This window comes from Laccaria bicolor, genomic scaffold (assembly GCF_000143565.1).
Source record: "Laccaria bicolor S238N-H82 LACBIscaffold_28 genomic scaffold, whole genome shotgun sequence".
Taxonomy (NCBI): Eukaryota; Fungi; Basidiomycota; class Agaricomycetes; order Agaricales; family Hydnangiaceae; genus Laccaria; species Laccaria bicolor.
In genome coordinates, this window is record NW_001889899.1 from 511115 (window position 1) to 518293 (window position 7179).

Consider the following 7179-nt stretch of genomic DNA (forward strand, 5'->3'; position numbering starts at 1 on the left):
CTATCTCTCTCGTTTTTTTACCAAATCGTACGTTCTTGGGTGCGTTTTAAAGGGTATTTAAGGGGCTACAAAAGGCCGGTCCAAACTGGTCAAGACCGGTTCACGTTAACCGGTTTTTTTGCGGTCTTTACATTTCAAAAATAAAAGACCGTAACTGCAGGTCCGGTCTTTTGCAGTCTTGGTCTGGTCTGGTTACGGTCTTTTTCCAGTCACGAGACCGGACTTCCAAACACTAGTGGTTGTGGGGTTCCGTTCGTTGTCGAAAAAGTCGCCGTCGACGTGGCATACCTGGATGGGCATGCCACGTCAGCGATTTGGTGGTGGCGCCGTTTGTTGGGCGCCACCGCCGTTTCCTCGTCAGCGTCGGTGTGTGAGCTGTCGTGGTGGTGTGTGGTGGTGGTGGAACATGGTGGTGGGGTTGTCGTCCCTTGTCGCGGGGTCGTGGGCGTTCGTCGTCGAGAAAATCGCCGTCGACGTGGCACACCCCAGTGTTGGAAGGTCATGACTAAAAATAAGAAGTCACGGTCATGACTTTGATGACTAGTCACGACTAGTCATTGACATCGATTTTTGATTGACTTGCACGTGATGAATGACTTTGAGGGAAGGGTCTGATGGATGACGGTAAAGGTCTGATGGGAAGGGTCTGCCCTACTTGGAGAGTGGAGATTATGAATAACAAAACTAGCAATTTGCGTGCGCGTTGGCATATGCACTCTATACTCCATGCTTGAAGTATATATGATCAATCCAACATTTATTTACCCAAGGAAATCATACAGAGCGCCGCCGTATAGCGATCACATGCCGTTTGTCAGCTGCACTTAGATTTCGGAAAAGGAAGACACCCCCCGAGGATAGCGACAACTCTGACCTTGAGGCCTGAGGACCTTCCTTCCCTTGTAGATTAAATATTTCGAACACAAATTCCAGTCTTTTGTGCGCGTCGCAGTGACCACGCTGCACAAAAGTTTGTTGCTTATCTAACTATCCTGCCTTATTTAGTAAATGGTGACCGAGTCACGGTCAATTTGACTTGACTTTTGACTTCTTTTGACTTGTCATGACTAGCATTGACTAGTCAATGACCGGCACATCACTGGCACACCCGGATGGGGTGTGCCACGTCAGCCGTTTGGTGGTGGCGCCGTTTGTTGGGCACCACCATCATTGTCGTTGTGGTTGTCGTAGTTGTGGTTGTCGTCGTCCGTCGATGTTGTTGTTGTTGTTGTTGTTGTCTGTTGCGTGGCGGTCATGGTGGTCGTGGTGGGCGAGGTTGTGGGTGGAGAGGAAAGAGAGAGGTGACGTGACGTGTCACATATGAGAACTATCATCAACAAACATGTGCACGTGATGCATCACATCACATGATGTATCCAAGCACATGCTCATGGGTCATGTGACTCATCAAATGCATCATTCCTGGGACTAGTCCTGTCCGAAAATCCTGAGGACTGTCTTCAGTCCTCAGGAATGGACCCCCACAGGACTCAAAAAATTGGCTGGCACATCAGCCAATATAGAGTCCTGGTAATCCTCAGGAATCCTCAGGAATCCTCAGGAATCCTGCAGGAATCAGTGGGGGACAATAAAGACCTCCAATCTATACAAGGGCAAAACCTCAAGCACCCACCAGAACCCTGTCAAAGATTCGATAGCATTGATCTGCTCGTCACGAGAGAGCTCACACTCAAATGGTTTTGTGCGAAGACCCAGCACCCTTGCTTCAAGCACCATCCACCTCAGAGGAGGTCTACTACGATCCATCCTGGGGTTCTCCACATTCCCGCCTCCGCTAAATGTAAAGACATGACAAATTCGAACCCTCAGGTGGAGAGGTAAATGTACTTACATATCCAAGTGCGTTCCTGCAAACCAGACTTCCAGGGTTTGTGGAGGCTTTACCATCACCTTGTTCATGCCCTGCAAGTAGTCAATCTCATCAGATATGCTTGAGTCGTCACTATCCGAGTCATCGGATGTGGATAGATCCTCGTTTTCCCCCTCATTCATTGTATATGGATTATGGCCCTCTCCTGGGAATCCAGGGTCATCACTTGAAAGATTTCCACCAGTGGCCGAGCCTCCATAAGCGTACTCGGGCAAGAACTTGACCTGTCACTCGTTGAGCGCCAGTGCATGACGGAAGAAGCAGACGTGTTTCATCCCGTCAACTGGCTGAGGGAGCATCTTCTTTCCGTGTACAATTCCAATGGACGAGACAGTATCCCTGAAACTCTTACCGTAAGCCTACAGGGTTCCATAAAGGCAGAGTACGTATTACATACCAGACACCAATGAAATGCACCTGTACCTCGTTTGAGAAGGTCTCCTTGAAATGCTTGGCGGCGGTGGTCTTGAGGTCCTCTGACTTCGGCGATCCAGCTTGAGTCACTGAACTTAAGTCCTTATCATCACTTTTCGGGTCTGCATATAGCTCGTATGCACTGCAGATAATTGATCAATGATTAATAAGGAATAAAATACTTGAAGCGCACAATGGGATCTGCATCTCGTTTCCCTTATGGATCAGGCTGACCTGGATTTTCCAGGGACATCAACTGGGACTGTTAATGCTCTCAGAACATAGCACACCTTGTTGATCATTGCCGAGAGTACGCGGACTTGGAATGCGCCACGAGAAAACCCTGTCGATCCCTCAGCATTGACAGACACACAAGTCCTATGGTTCTAACACACCAAAAAGAAATATACAATCCCCACTCTCATAGTTGTCCGACAACCAGCGATATGCACCCAATACTGTTCATTCAAAATTCCTGAGCGAGGAAAGAGTATAAAAAAACCAAGAAATATAAAGTGTCCACTCAGCGCACCATGCGATCGCCAAATCGATCTTATGAGAGAGGACCTGATGGTAGAATTTGAACAATTTCCAAGATGGCCAGGCGTATGTCCCGATACCACTGTTGTACCAAGTTTTCTGGTTGTCCTTGACCTCCTTTAAAATGTGATGATACAATTCAATAACATTTGTGTTCTTTTGAGAATGTCAGCAAGTGGTGCCACTGGACAGCCTCGCAAGCACATACCTTCTCTCCGAACTGATTTGCGGTACCGTCGATGCAAACGATGAGGTTTATACCACCGATCGTATGGTTACACTGAACACAGTGACAGTTTGATTTCTGAAATGACAGAGTCTGCAGCGGCTTATCAGAGAAAGATCAGGGTTGTTCATTGAAGGACAGATGCAGATGAAGTACTTACATTTCTCACCTGTAACAGAGGGAATAGGATCGTCTGCCATGGAGGAAAGGGAAGCAGGTAACTGTGATGAAATAGAGGGAGGTAAGGCGAGTGCTCACTGGACGTTGCTCGAGATTAAGTATGAACTTAGTAGGTGCATGTCAAGAGCATGTCATAATTCATTGGCGTAGTTGTAAGCAGGTGATATGTTCCGCGATGAGCAAGCACAAGGAACGAGTGCAAGCTCATTATTGGATAAGATAACAGTAACGCGTCAGAATGAAATCTCGTGTTTGTACTCATAAGTACAAACACTTGTGCATGTCTCCAAATCCTAGACAAGGAGACTGCATTCTTCTCCTTGTCCTCAGTTCATCGTTCTGACGGGGCAAAAAGAGCCCTCAATTTCTGTAAAGATTTTCGAATTTTTTCAATGCTTGTTCTTTGACTTCACGATGACTGACAGCCCTCAAAACTCTCAAGTTGCCGCTGGTGCTGAAAGCTCCCAGACTGCTGCTACCCCTGTCTCTCAAATGCCTGCTACACCTGTCTCTCAGATGGCTGCCACACCTGTCCCTGATTCTCTCACTGCTCCCTCTCACTGTACTTTACCATCCCACATGAGTTCCGGCGGATTACGGCAGAATCCGGTGGAGTGTTGGAATTCCATTCAGAATCCACCAGAATGGTAGGAATCTCAGATTCCTGTGGATTCCATCGGATTCCAAGTGGAATTCCAACAGATTCCAAGTGGAATTCCAACAGATTCCAATGGATTCCAAGTTCAATCCCTGAATAATCAATACATATCACTCCACCTATTACCTAACCACTTTGTGTAACTTAGACCTTAGAATTTCATACAAAAGTGATCATTGAACATACATATTGCATTGATAATAACTATGTACAAAAAGTATTGAACTAATATAAGGGGGAGGGAGGGTATGGTGGGGAGTGAGTGAGGGAGGGAGAGGGAGTGGAGTGATGGAGGGAGGAGTGATGGGTACTCACATGGTGTCCCACCACTCATGCTTGCCGTTGACACGTCGTCCTCGTCCTGGTCATTGATGTGTCGTCGTTGACGCGTTGTCATGCTCGTGCTCATCGTTGTCGCGTTGTCGGTCATGGTGGTGCTTCGTCGTTGACGCGTTGTTGTTGTTGTTGTGGTCCATTGATGTGTCGTCCTCGTCCTCGTCGTGGGCGTGGTCGTGTCGTTGTTGTGTTCTGGCTGTGGTTGCGCGAATCGCATGGTGGTCATGTCTTGTGGTCGTGGGTTGGTTGTCATCCATCCATGCGTGGTGGACGTGGTCGTGGCTTGGTTGTCGTCCATCGTCGTCGTGGGTCGTTGTTGTCGCGTCGTGCTGTGTCATTGTTGTCATGTTGCCGTATGGTGGTGGTGTGTCGTATGGTTGCCACGTCGCTGTTGGCGACGTGGCCCCTGCATTCAGTGTGAAAGAGGGAAATGAGAGGGGCAGGTGTACTCACTTTCCATGATGTGGCACGTCAACGGTCCCTCTGGACGTGCCATGTCATCTTCACTACCTGCCGTCGACGCGGCAGGCGCTCGTTTGGCTACTGGGGGTGGTGACGTGGCGTTGGCACGTTGTTGCCGTCGTCGTTTGCGTGTGCTGAGGTTGGTGTGGGCGGTTGACGACAGTAGTGGGCAGTGGTGGCCATGGGCGATGTGGTGGCACTGTGGCAAGGGAGGGGTGTCGTGGAAGATGGTGGGAGTTGAGGAAGAAGAGGGTTGAGGGTTGTTGGTGGCACCAAATCATGCATCGGTGTTTGCCGATGCTCGTTTGGGAAGGTGAACGCGAAAACGACATATATTAACTGATAGTTCTATGCCTTGTAACAGTTGTATAGCTTATTGGTAATAATGCTCCTCCCAGTTCCCACGATGTCTCCTGAGGCTATGGTTCAATCCTTGTTCATGTAATTAATGTTATTATAATAACAACTGCAATCACTGCATTTCTTCGGAATTCTGCTGGAATGCATGGATTCCATCCTGGAATACACTTTCCATTGGCATTCCATGGAATCTGGTTGGAATTCCAATGGATTCCAATGGAAACTGTTCCAGGAGGCTCCTGGATTCCGACTGGTGGGTACCACTTTTATCATATAAATAAGGTAACTGCCTAGGGCTCCCTGTGTATAAGTCCACAGTCTTTATGATAGGAATCATTCCAGTTACCATGTCTATTCATTATGCGATTTTCATTAGTTATCTGGCCGATATCATTGTGCTTTTCATTATTTATCTGGCCGATATCATTGCAATTTTCATTAGAAACCTGGGCGATATCATTGGAAATTTCATTAGCTACTTGGTGAATATCATTGTGATTTTCATTATTTATCTAGCCAATATCATTGCGATTTTCATCATTTATCTGGCCGATATCATTGCGATTTTCATTAGAAACCTGGGCGATATCATTGGAAATTTTATTAGCTACTTGGTGAATATCATTGTGATTTTCATTATTTATCTAGCCAATATCATTGTGATTTTCATTATTTATCTGGCCGATATCATTGTGATTTTCATTAGAAACCTGGGCGATATCATTGGAAATTTCATTAGCTACTTGGTGAATATCATTGTGATTTTCATTATTTATCTAGCCAATATCATTGCGATTTTCATCATTTATCTGGCCGATATCATTGCGATTTTCATTAGAAACCTGGGCGATATCATTGGAAATTTTATTAGCTACTTGGTGAATATCATTGTGATTTTCATTATTTATCTAGCCAATATCATTGTGATTTTCATTATTTATCTGGCCGATATCATTGTGATTTTCATTAGAAACCTGGGTGATATCATTGGAATTTCATTAGCTATCCGGTCAATATCATTGTGATTTTCATTATTTATCTGGCCGATATCATTGCCATTTTCATTAGAAACCTGGGCGATATCATTGGAAATTTCATTAGCTACTTGGTCAATATCATTGTGATTTTCATATTTAGCCCGGCCATTTCATTGCGATTTTTCATATTTAGCCCTGGGTATTTCATTGCGATTTTCCAAATGTGGCCCTGTGCATTTCATTGCGATTTTTCAAATGTAGCCCTGGGTATTTCATTGTGATTTTTCAATGGATACCCAGGGCATGAATGCTTTGAATACAGAACATCAGGCACTGCCTTCAGGGTCCACTTCAGGGTCCATCCCAAAAGGGAAATATCACCTGGTTTGACTAAAAAGTGAAGAAAACCAAGAGGAGAATGACTTTACCTATCAGGGTCCATGTAAGAGGATGTTGGGATGATGGTCACATGACCAATTACCAAAAATGGTCAAAAAAGCGAAAGTTGTAGCCCTATACTGTAGCTTCCCAAATCTGTTTGAATTATGTTCTGAAGTGCTCCTGTTGTGGAGATATGAGGTAAAGGAATTTCAAAAGTGTCATGTTTTTCTTTGTTTTTTGTGTTTTTCTCGATGAAAACAAAACCAAATAACATGATTTCAGTATATTTAGAAAGCTAAAAGAAAGGGCTACAATTATTGTATCATGGGAAAAATGACCAAAAAAGGAAGTACTATAAGAGTCAGATATAGACTACCAAGTTTACTGATAGACTACAAAAAAGTCGGACTTAGACTACACAGTTTACTGATAGACTATAAAAGACTACAAAAGTTGAACTTGGACTACAAAAGCTTGGACTTAGACTACAAAGTTAGGGTTAGGGTCAAAAGGTTATCTTGTTTGTAGTGTCCGCCTTTTGAGACTACAAAAGTTTGTAGTGTTGCGCTTTTTCATTACAAAAGTTTGTAGTGTGTGATTTTTGAAACTACAAAAGTTTGTAGTGTTGCGCTTTTTCTTTAGAAAAGTTTGTAGTGTCCACCTTTTGAGACTACAAAAGTTTGTAGTGTTGCGCTTTTTCATTAGAAAAGTTTGTAGTTGACATGTAGTTTATGGTGTCCTTGGCCCTATCTAT